Source organism: Argopecten irradians, chromosome 5 (genome assembly GCF_041381155.1).
Source record: "Argopecten irradians isolate NY chromosome 5, Ai_NY, whole genome shotgun sequence".
NCBI classification, from domain to species: domain Eukaryota; kingdom Metazoa; phylum Mollusca; class Bivalvia; order Pectinida; family Pectinidae; genus Argopecten; species Argopecten irradians.
The window spans coordinates 15480230-15494118 of NC_091138.1; positions in this window are offsets into that span (position 1 = coordinate 15480230).

The window sequence follows — 13889 nt, forward strand, 5'->3', positions numbered from 1 at the left end:
TTTTAAACTGGTCGCCATAGAAGTTACGAGTATTACCGAACGGAAGTCGGAAAGTTCATGACCCGTTTTCGGAAGAGTTCGGACAGACGTTACGTAGTTACGGTAGTCACATGACGTTCTCGGCTACGACGTTACAATGTCGGCTAACTTCGTCTTGTTTGACTAAGTGGGACCCACCTAGTGATGTATATTTTTTATTTGATTTTTTATCAAAATATTCCGAATCATAATTGCTCATATTCACTTCGATTTAGTCCTGTCTCTGCATGATTTACAAAAGGATTTTTTTTCAACATTCTTCTAAATCATGAAAAAAATAAGAAAGATACGGATATTGGGCCTTTAAACAATAGCAGAAGATGAAAAAGTCCTATCGATAAACCAAATATACCTAGATAAAAACAATACTTTAGTCCATTTTAAACATTTAATTAGAATATATTTTAATATTGATCAATTTTAAGAATATTTGAGCATTTTTCAGTGAATTCCCACACTGAATAAACCAAAGTGTTTTCATGAGCTTTTGAACTCTGATTGTGGTATAAGTGCGCCAGAGTCTAACTGCCAATGTTCATATTGGAAAATAACATACATCGGGCTTAGTAGCAACATATAGGTACTGTGTAGTAGCAATGCAAATATCATGGAAAGGCGTGTTTAAGCCTGGGTGATACCTCATGAAGAAATATCTCGTTTCAACAAAATACTACTAGAATGTTATTTGGGACCAGTAAAGATACCAAGCCACGTGTTCTGTGAAAAATGAAGTGTCACATGTCTAAATTACGACAGAATACGACGATGATGTTATCGCGTTTTATGTCGATATAAGATTCTCTCATGTCTCCAGTTATCGCCAGAGATACGCCACGCTGGCATACTGCTGAAACATCGGTGGACGGCCAACTATAAAGGTCACTTACAAAATACCGACATGTCTACTGTGAAGGGCGACACAGAATTTATTGAATGGGATAACAAATAGTTTAACATAATAAATGGCTATACAAAATAACATTAATGGTGATGTCAGGTAATTCGTTGCTTTATTTTTTGATAATTTTGAACATGAAGTTTTTGACAGTGTTATCAGTAGATTGGTGAGACCGGTGTGGAATTCACCAGACACATAGTAATTTGTTTATGCCCATATGATATACTGTCATTCTGAAATAGTTTTATGAATGAAGCGCCGCTTTGAGAAGATAAGTTCGTTGGCGTCAATTTTACACAAGCCCATTCACAAGTGACTAAAATACATTGAGATTAGCGATGCGGGTTGGACATCACACTACATACGTGTTTGGTTGTCTACACCAGGATCAACGATACTATCTGATTGAGCATCAGTCAATGTTTCACGATATCCTCCTTTCACATGCGACAATCCGATGTTTTCCAACGCAAAAGAGTGGCAAATAGGCAAGGTTTTTGTTGTCTTTTCACAAAATTATAAGATATGTTCAGAAATGTGCTGCAAAAACTTTGTTTTCGCCATCATAATAACGTCTGAACAACTCCAGTGAAAATGAATCGATTTTATATTTCTTGTCATCACGTACACAAGGTAAGAAAGTGGTAAACAAAATTTTGTCAGATGAATTGACGAAAAACTAGTTAACATGACAAACTACGCAAACTATCAAACAAATCAAAAGGTGTTTTTTTTTTTTCACATTAAATCCTATTTTTCCACTCAATGTGTGATACTGCGGGACGCACTCTTTATTGAGGAAAGAATATATGACTCTTTCATATGTGGATATGAAGGATAGGGATATTCTACCCGAGGGTCACAAAATGTAGTTATACCCGAGGCTTCATACCTCGACGTTTTATTGTAATTTTACTACTATAATATCCCGCCATGTTGAAAAAATTCGAAGAAATCCAAGACTGAAAGTCAATTTTCCAATACATGAAAAATTACGTGATATTTTCAACCAAAATTCCGTTGTTTGCATCATTTATAGTAAAACCAGTCAAGTTTTTGATGAAAATGTTAAGATTTTACCGAGGAAATGGAAATTTTGTTAACGCCGCGACGTCACGAGGCTTTATTGCATTGGTAACCATGCAACCATGCAATTCAGCCTCATGCGACATGAGTGTATTGGGCTGGACCAGACAGTATTACACCCGTAGGTATGAAATAAAATAGTATCCTGTGCATTTTCTACAGTCATTACTTAAAATTTTATCCGCTGCCTTCAAAAGACGATCGTTGCATTGATTTTGGACACTTTTCTTTTCGTTTTCTAAAAGACTTCTTTCTTCATGATATTTATTACTTTTCTTTGCTCTTGTCTTTTGGCGTTATTCGCTGTGTGAATAGTTCTAGTCTCTGTTCCCTGAGGTAGATGAATCAAATAACGTGATTGATGCTGCTGCTCCGGCTGAAAACTAATCGGATAAGGAGTGAAGTTGTAAGCATATTACACTGCGACTGAGCTTGATGTCATTTATTATATTACTTGTTTATAAAGCATGACAAAGGCCTAATATCACAAGGACACCAACAATTGTCCTTTTTAACGACAAGGGATATAAAACGAAAACTAATGTAATATCCCAAACACTGATACCGTCCTATGTGTGCATCTAGGTACTACTAACCACATCAACTCATAAAGAGGTGTTCCAAAGCCAAGATATCCAATTATTCCACGTGTACAGTCACAAACTTATAGCGACAATAAGGAGACAAAGTGAAGGGTTAAGGCCAAACAAAAAGTGCAGGTCGTATCTCAATGAGCTCTTTATATGTTGGAAGGTAGCCATCGCAGCACAGTCGTTCTATCTGCCAATATACCCGACCGTCAACCGACTACCAAATCAAACATAACGAAATGTAAAAAGTACATTACCAATTTGCCTAACCTATTATCAATTAGCCGACAATATATTTCTAGACATCTTTCATTCATGTAGCGTCGACAATCCAAATTTGAATTACAACTTTGCAAATGGCATAGTTATCTTATTTCGACAATACACTTATGCGCGGGCGTGTATTCCTTACGTAATACTATCAGTAGAAATTCATTGGTACGTCCAAATACTATAACACACACTTGGCACGTTTTATTAGTCTTGGCAGATAGAGGTACTGATAGAGCAATCACAGTGAGTTAAGTGATTTAGTGGTGTTCAAACACGAGACGCTCTATCATAATCAGCTGCTTACACTAGCGCCCGACCATAAATCAAACTGTCGATGTGTGATGTACAGACGAAAAGTGTCTGTCATTCATAAAGCATTGCAAGTAGTTGGATCCGCGCTCATTCTGGGAAAACAACTTGTACAGCAATTAAGTTACTCCACTAATCGTTAGAGGTCGTGTCATTCCGCACTCTATACAAAATGACACTTAGACTTGGCAAGGCTATTTGGCACAGTCATGTAACCAAACAGTGTTCATATCACAAAATGGTGTTCATCTACGACTAAGGATGTATTTATGACCCAGTACACGTGCATCCTAACCAGGAGCAGTAAAGTAGAGTAGTAGAACGAAGACATAGTAGTACTGGTCACCTGGTTTATAATTGTTAATGTTCTATTCACAGATCATGTCACTTAAGGACAATCTGCAATGTACATGAGAAACGTTGTGTGTGTTTTGGGAGACTTTTGTGTTACTCTGTAGTAGTAGAACTCTTGTCCAGTTTATAGCGTTAACATAGTGAAAGGTACTTCCAACGACGCCTAATACTATGCCGGCAGTGGAGATGCCAGTCGTTCTATTACCTATATCCTGAAAATTAAGCCGAGAGGAAGTCTACTATGATGGTGTTATAGGACAGGACACTGAACCAAGAGATTTCCTCACAGAGACGTACGCTCAACTAGGCTAAAGGTAGTGTTAACACAACAATTAAGAACAAGAATGTAATTTAGGAAGAATCTCAATGGAATACAGAAAACTCACAAATATCGCCCTATGCAATTGATCGAGTGTAAGTCGGACAATATGTTTTAAAGATGATAGATGTGATCATACAAATTTGTTTGTATAGTTTATGTGAACGTGATGTTAACGTCACTACCACAAATCGTATTCAGAGAACGTAAGTTGCACTTCAAACATAAAGAGTAATATCTACATTTGTAAATGTCAATATGGGATAAAAGCTCCACGCAAAGCCAGACGTGAAAAGGGAATAAGTCATTTAGGAAGACGAGAAAAGAAAATATTCCGAATTCAGTCGCCTTTTACGATCATGCAGTGGTTTGTTTGTTTGCTTGATTCAATTAACGTCTTATTAACAGTAAGGGTCATGTATGGACGGCCTCCAAGGTATGCGGTGTGTTGCTTGAATGAAGGACGTGGACCGTAATGCCTACGCCCTACTTACAGGACAACCCAAATTTAACATATCCGCAGACAACCAAATATCTCATTTCATTCGATACTTCGATATTTTTTGTTGGTTTTGATTATCGCCCCTACAGTCACAGTATAGATTGAACTCTTTTAGTACTTGGCCAATACAAACGATCTTTCTTATGTTTACAACCAACGCCATTGATGTTTCAAAAGGATCGTGTCCAACCACAACAATACAGACCGAGTTTTCACCTTGCCGATGGCATTCCATCAATTACGCTTATACGATCTTCACTGAAGTTGATTAACAACGCTAGAAATTATATCTAGATGTTTTACAGACGGATACAACATATAAAACGCGTTCGTAACTTTGCTTGTCACGCCATCTGTCCTATCTACAAAAGAAACTTAACTGAAGGGAAGTAACCCGTGTAGACCAAAACTATACAAGGTAGTAAGGAGACTATTAATTGTTTGACATAATTACTGATGTCGACTTTTTTTTATTAATTACATAATCATTAACGTAATCTGTCAACATTGATATATCTGATCAATCAATACCAGATAACATCGCACAATCAAGGGGACGATGAGTATATAGTCAGTTACATGTATGATAACGTCATTCTCTGGTCACACCTGGTCAACTTTTGTATATGCTGCAATATTCAGAAACTATACAGTGGTACTATATATCGGAACTATTAGAATGCTTTGGCAACAATTATGGGTCTATAAATGTTCTAAGGCTACTTAAGAGAAGAGAATCAGACCGGCGCCTCGACAAGATGTAGTTGAATCCTATGTTTGATGTCGGTTAATAGAGAAACGTTACTCGTGATAATAAAGAATTAGTTTGGCGTTGATATCTGCAACCTTTTTGCACTGCCGAGTTTCACTTGGTATACGTTTGTGGGTTCCACTCTACATTCTCTAGATACCCCTTTTTGATTACTACAAATTAAATGTCAAAAGCAATTGCCACAAATCACATGTAATTGAGTTCATACCTAAATATACCACATAAATCAAATGCTATTAACTGGCAAACGCACAGACAGAGAACACTTTAAAACAAAAGAAGCGAAGCAATATAATCTTGAAGGTGTGTAATGTATTACAGAAACAATAACATTTTAAAATGTATCTAAATTTTACTGGGAATTCAACTGGTGTGCTTCATTTTCTGAGGTAATTAAAACTAAAGATTAAAATTCTAAACATATTATTCAGACAATTGAAAGTAAAGTAATATATCAATCAGTTAATACAAATCTGGAAAATGAAATTAAAATAAATCACTATTATATGAAATGAATGCAAGATAATATTTAAAAAGTGATATTCATAGCATCCCAAACCACAATCGGATTGAATATAACATCAGAGGTGATGAAAGATAGATATTAACATCATCACAGTAGCCGTCGAGCTGGGACGGGGATATGTAAACGGATCGGGATGTACGAAGCACATATGTTTAGAACAATGGTAAACAGTTGACAGCAATGAGTTTGCGGTGCCGGGGCGAACAACAGACACCTTTGTAAAGATCAAACAGTTTTATTGATAATTGAGAAGTAACCAGTAATATTCAGATTATCGACTGCATTTAATCAAAGAGTAAAAACTGACTCTAGTTTTAATGTCCCTATCCAAGGAAAATTTTAAATTCAAACTAAATTGATAATGATTGAATATTGAAATGCTTATAACGTGACGAAATATATTGACCTTTTCAGTTATACCTGAACCATCGTTCCGTGTCCTGTGTTAGGCGCCTATGGTGGACATGCAGAGGCGTTGTGACGCCTCCGGAAGGTAACGCTCAGCAGCACGTGGACAGTTATCGAGATAATCTTATGTCACAGGAGAATAATCAAAGAATTTTAGAGTTATGATTTTATTTTTGTCCATCCTGATGTTTTTAGATAATTATTTCGCTGGCAATTTCGATGATGAAATATACGAGCTCGCTACTTTGATACTATTTAAGGGATGGGGTCCTGCTGTTTTATGGTTGCCAATGTCGCGCAGGAGACATAAGGTCGCATGTTCGTTACTGTTTTATATTAAAAATCCAATTATCGCAAACAGTGATTATCGATGTCATTTGTTGTTTTCGGATTGACAATATGAGTAGGTGTAAGATTCGTAAACTAATCACTATGTTATTAAACTGATGTGTGATCGAAACAGCATGGCGCTATTCCAATATACATGATATGTACACGTGGTCCTCAAATAATTACAACTATGCCTCCGCAATGTTAACTGACTGCATATAATTTCATTGAGTTTTAATTACAGCCAATCATTTTGAAAACTCGTGTCCATAAAGTCAGATTACATTGATACATCCCCCACAATATTGGGTCATGTAAAATGCGAAGTAATATAGCTTTCAGTTGCTGTCATATCTGTTTATTAGGTCAGAGCTTTGGCTCGTTCACGTAAAGATTAAAAAAAATCAAACGTTCTATGTAAAACGTTTGATTTTTTATGTAATAGACTTTTAAGTATATAAAGGAGTAACTCTTGTTCTACATCTTGTCGTACAATAGTATACTGGGAACTTGTAGATAACACGATGTACGGGATATAAAACGTAGGTCAAGGTGAGAGGATATCATATTGAGTGTTTAGAAGTCTTGATAATACAATTCAAAACACCTGATAATTTAAAATCCACTTCGTATGTGTATTACATATCAAACAGCTGGTGTATTTTATGAATGAAAGCCGGATATCTAAAAATAGACCCTACATGCGACTCAAACAGATTTGAGCTTTCTGCTTGAGTAATCACTTCAAGGTATTCTAGGTTACTTTCTCCTAATCTTAAAATGATCTAAATATGTGACCCTTTCCACAGTTTGGGATGGTTTCATAACAGAGGATATGACTAATTGCAAATGATATATAATGGCGTTAATTTATATTGAACTCATTGAGCATATGACGATATGACGATTGCATATCTCTTACATAGTATATTGGCTTGATTGTATCAAATTAATTAGATATCAATTTATAAAATGTTTTACAATAGAGTACATGTAGTATGTCTCAGGTTTCTTGCAGAATTATTAAATTTAAATATATGGTATAGACCACGTGTAGAATATAGATAAGAAGTTGCAGTCCTTAAAGTGATAAATTTGATTTTTTTCCACGTTTCATACTGAGTTATTTCCCTTGTGAGAAGGTATATATTGTGGCGACATTATTTTTATACTTTCCTGTATTAATTCCTTTCTTTATACAGATCATTAATTTTGGCAGGTCATTTCTTCGACGTAATGATTGTAAATTTAAGCATAAGAAGTTCGTTACAGCACATATGATGTCTTATGACATTTCAAAATTTTCCATGTGCTGTTGTTCAGTTCTAGTATTTCGGTTAATTATCGACTAAAACAAAGTAACGCAAGGATATATAAAGAGCTAAAACATGGTGAATCACCGAGTTGTCTCAATGATTGTGGTCTTTTCATCGGTGTTCAAAACTGCCTTAGTTGCCAGTTGGATCCAAAACGGTGTCATAAATACCAAGGAGTGAGGATATCTTTTCTATTTGATTGTGTTGCAGAACATACATTAACCCAAAAAACTGTTCCAGATTCTAGTCCATTGTGATAATTTCACATCAGTATCAGTATCACATTAGTCGTGACCTCTAGAGTTGGTATATTCCTTTTAATGTGATCTTGATAGCAATATTTTTTATATCAGATGTGCACATTACACAATAAGGTAATGCTAATTGCAGTTCAACAACACAACATAAATCATTCTCCTATCTCATTATCGTCATGCTGTTAACACTAGCCATATACACTTATAGTGCTGACTTTGTTAGGATGTAGTCAAAGTACAACATCTATGTCAAATTTGAATAGAGCTAGAAGAGAGCACGGATCCATTTGGTGGCTGTCAAAAAGAAAGATGAAACATTGTGTATTCGATGATTTGCTTGCGCGTATCGGGAGCATTTTCAGTATGTCCCTGTCGTGTGTCGTTGTTTCATTTCTTACGTCTGTCTCACCACTGAATCACACTGTCTAGATACCAAACATAACATCACCAACCCGGTCATATTATACTGACAAAAGGCAAACCTGTCGTCACGGTTCATTTATACTGTTGTGATTGTTCCGTGAGTCAGGCAGCATGTTTCAGTAAGATAGCACTATAAAAAGGCACAGCTGTTTCACTATAACAACGATGCACAACATGAACATACTGTAGTCTCTGAAAATATGTACGTACACGCTTACACGGGATGCCGTCCTTAAATGGCACTGGGTGTTCTTACGACATTATAATGTGTGTCTCGGCCAGGGGAAAGAGCTCAAAGCCTTTCTCACATGCCAGACGTTAGGTTTTAAGGGAGACGTCAGGAACAAATTAAGTAAGAGAGAAAAAACGGACTAGGTTCCAATTTTATCACAAAAGAACATAACCAGCGTCAGGCTTTCGGATCCATCGTTAGACTGTCAAAACAGCAAGAAATAATTATAAATCTTATAAAAATTATAAAAGTCATAAGCATCATCATAATATTTAAAATACCGGCTATTCAGTATCAGAAATGAATATCCATATATGACTTTCACATAGCCCAGTATTGTCACATTGTGAACATAATCAGGTACAGAGGCATCGTAAAGGGACCAACAAACATACATATGCCATGCATTGTCTAGCTTTTATCGCTTAATCGGATCCACATAATACATACTGAAACAAATTTAATTCCAATTTTCGAGAATCCATTCGAATTAAAGCTAACATTGCACTTCCTGATTGGATTATCTCACAACTTGTCTTAAATAAATGCGTTTAGTGAATTTCTTATTCTCCCTCTACAAAAGCTAATTGGAATTCTGCTTGAATCGCACTTTTAACACAGTCGTTTCATAATCTAAAGTAATGAAGAATGTAGCATTATCTCAATTTGCGAAAATATCGTCAAATCGTCATAAATGTGTCATTTTTACTCAAATCGTACAACTATTTAACTCAAATTAACAACTTATGCCAAGGATGGGCTGTTACCTTCATACATGTTGTGACATATTTTTGTGAAATATCACAAAACTGCAGACGTAACGTGTGTTTTGTAATTAATAAATTTGTGATATTTACTTTTTAAATTATTTTTTTTATTGATAGACCATACAAGGTATGCTTTTCCAATGGGATGACAGTGAGGTCTTGGACCAGTGTGAAGCTGCTAAACTGCAGGGAGTGGACTACGTCACGCAACAAGGGCGTAAAGGTCAAAGCCTAATGTTTCAATTAGGTCGCAGAATAACGAGAGGTGCTTAAAAGTCAAAGCCTTAAAAATCTGAAGTACATTAGATGCAAGATTAGATGCTCTATTCAAACAGACAATGAAATATACACCGGGGTATAACAACTGTCAAACTGCAGAACCACAAGAATAACCATGATCGACTCGTTTTGGACGCATATAAAATCGCATTTGGCGCTTATCTTTGTCTGTAATGATTCAGATTTGATATAAATTCATGAGACGTGGTTAGTTGATGAAGTATAAGTATAGAAATAATATACGCCTTCTTTCTTTTATCAATTTTTTGTCGGTTTATACTCATTTTTATTACATTTTTTGTGTCCCTTTTACATATTCCCCCATTCGGCCATTCCTCATGTACCCGGTTCGTTCATTCGAAAAACATGTGGTCCTACGTGGAGATATATGGGTTGTGAAACTAGTTTATATGAATTTCATCGGCACATGAAGACACCTGGAAACTCTGTGTGGGTTATTATACTAATAATGATTGTACATACATTAAGGCGATAAGCCGTCTTACGATGTCAACATTTCACGCTGGGAAGTAAATTGTATGTTTAAATTAAACCATGATCCTTCCTACTCCAGCACACATTCACCTACAGAAAAAAATGAATTAAGCTGTCTTGGTTGTTTTGAATAATCTCATTTGTCTCGTAGCTACCATTTAGTTAATCCGATATTACGTTAATCATGTCTGTGTGCAGTCCGACGCCGTACGAGAGAACCATTACCTCAATGTCCTAATGGAAAAGTTTTATTTAATTGCGTTATTAAAGTCAAGTGCATAGAAATATCCCACAAAAAGTGTTCACTCCAATATTAATTACACCTACTTCCGTTGCAGCGTTTAGTAGGCTAATCACTGCTTGACAATAGTCTTACAGCGATATTAAGAGCGACACAACTTCGAAGTGATTTACTAAATATCAAAAACTATGTTTTTGGCAGAGATCTGTGAAGAATCTTAATTATACATAAGCTGGTAAAAAAGATATAAGTTTAAAAGTTAGATTCGGTGCATTTTGTGGCATACTTATTGAAATGACACTATAAAAAGGGGAAACGTCACATTGTTGAAAAAAGAAACCACACAAATATACCGCAGCTTCGTAAAACATACATTCACGCTTGCAACACATTGCATACAGGGTAGGTAAGGTGTACTGGGATTTATAGACTGCAAACACCATTCAAAATAAATGTTCATGTGTTCTGTCATAAATCAAAGATATGTTTGGCGACACCGAAAAATAGCATACAATGTATCAACCATCGAACACACACACGCGAAACAGCTTTATTTTACTGATATTCAAATTAAATATTGATGTAGACATTACATATTCCTATATACTATGTTCACCTGAATCCCTATGATGATAAAAAAGCCATGTAATACAATGCGTCCTTCCGCACAATACACTATTGAAACTATGATTTCTTACAATTGCTAGGTGATATCGTACCCTAAACCGATGTAAATCTGGCATATCTGAAACAGCTTATTCAGCGACATATCTTACTAAATACCTTATACGATTCCTGTTCCAATTACATATGAAAAATGAGCGAAAAGTATAGCTGTGGATAACGGGAACGAACCGTAGAACATCAAATTGCGCATGACGGGATTTGTTTTTAGTTCAACAACAGGATCATGGAAATACGCACTCTTACAACACAAATCCTGAATAAAGTTTGCCCATCTTGGCTTGCGAAAGATTGATATAGAGTGTAATAAATGGTTCAAGAGTAGTATCATCAGAATTAGAAATATTAAGTGGAATAATCTATTGATTATAACTAATTTTAATAGTTACTGTTCCTTAATGAAGCGTTTCATGCCCTCAATACATTTAATCACATCAGATCATCATTATAGTTCAACCCCTATGGGGTTGAATTAATACGAAAAGTGCCGATTCGTCGTAGACGTGGTTTCTGAGGAGTTTAATCACAAAAAGGATTTGCGAAACAATGGCTACAAGACTGCACCGCTTTATATATCATCGAAACAATGGCTAAAATAATGATGATAGGATTAATGTGTTAAACCGACGCCTCACCCGAGTAAGATAATCATATGTATGTTCATATGGAAGGATTAGGGGTTTTTACCTATGTCGAGTAGGAATTCCGAGAATGAATAGAACTTCAAAGAATGCGCCAACACTGCGACGGAGATAGGGAACACACAGAGATAATTAGAAAGGTGATTACGAATTGGTCTTTGCTTTATAAATAGCTTTTTTATGATTTTTATTAGATATGGGAGGGGTAGAATGATCAGAAGAATGTTGTGTATGCAAGGAGATTATTGCAGTTGGTCATTAAGAGAAACTGTTAAGGGGTACACCAAGTTTCTAACAGAGCACCCAACAACCATAATACTAATACAATGGGATTTCTAAATTAAAAAACTGTGTATATAAATTGATAATACAGGAGTAGTAGATTCAAATAGTCGGGATGATGGGTAGACAAATAAGAAGCATACACATGTTAACTTCAACAATATTTGATTTTATGTATGAGATAAGAAAAGTGATTTTATTTTGCATTTTATTTTAAGTTGTAACTCGTGGTTTATTTCGTTAACACAGAAGATAGAAAAAGATCACGTAATCTTATATATTTGATGTTTAAACATTAATGTTGCTAGTGATTTCTAAATCAGAACCAAAATGTTAATATTTGACTTCCCATTCCTCGATCCTTTCACGGACGAGGCAACAGAATGTTTATAATGGCGACGATGACATTTGACTTGAATGGTCTTCATGTTCGTTGTTTTGCAGGGATTTCAAAGAGATGGCGCTAAAATTAATGTGACAGTCCATGCATTTTTTTTTATCTTTCGTGGCGACAAGTAGAAAATATCATAACCTCCAAAATGACAGAATCCTCCAATGTCATAATTTTTGTTTGGTTAATAAAGTTCATGTCACTGATTGCTTGAGTTGCGCTGCATGCTCAGCAATATGGGAGTGGGACGATGGTTCGCCCGTTGTCAGTATAATGTGACCGGGCGGGGTTTGATGCTTGGTGTCTACGGTAGCTTGCTTCAGTGATAAAGCACTATACAAAGGGCAAGAGTTCCACTATACAAGAAGAAACAACACAACTACACCACAGTCTCCTAAAATACAAACCGTATAGATGGGATGCCGTTCTTACATGACCATGGCTGTTAATAGGACGTTAATTAATCAAACAAACAATGTGTGAATATATCTTGTTTTAGGAGGATGTGGTATACTCGTGTTGTGTCTCATTTTGATAGAGGAACTCTTACACCGTAATAGTACTATAACAGTTGTAACAAAAACAAAGAAATTAGTGATCCATATAAAAGTAGCAAGGACTATATTTAAGTGACCATCGTGGTAGCATTACATTTCAAGTATATAGGTAATTGGTACATACTTCAAAGATAAAGTAAATATTGAAAGTCATTATAAGCTTGTATTAGGTTACTAGCTATATAGGTCAGTAGTGGTATAGTCAATTATCATATCTAATAGGAAACTATGTTAAAAACAGGCTTTAAACTTCCCTCTAAGTCAATTATAGATTCATATTGAAAAGGTCTGTCTATATTAGTCATTAAGGTCATGTCCTTAGGTCAAATCTGCCTGTCTCTCCCGTCTATATAGACATGGATTAATATAGACTCGACCTAATGTAAATCTGTTCACCACCCTAACGTTTGATATAAAGCATCAGTTTATTTCGCTCAGATCAGAAAACGTGCCATAACAAATTAGTTTTCTGCTAATCATTGAGGCATGATTTCCCCCAACATTATGAACCATTGTACAATAAAGTGAGCCTAAGTGATTATATTTGACAGGGCATACGTTTGGTGTAATATATTCTGTACGATTAATTACCTCAACCCCGTACATTAAACAGTATGTATACATATGACATGTGTTCCTACAAGTTCTTCATTGTGAGATTTCAGCAGATAAAGAAACACAAGATTTATTTTTACGATCTGAAATCCGCACCACATTATGACCTCGTGCGTTCGGTTGCTTCTTGTTTAGATAATTTTGTCTTATCTTATGCTAATCTATAGAAAGACAAAGGTGTGATCACGGTATACCATGTTAGCTTTGTACTTTTCAGCTAATACTTATATCGTCTTGCACGTGAAAATAAGTATAGCTCCGAAATTCCATTTTTGTGGGATATTATTAACTGAGCTTCATATC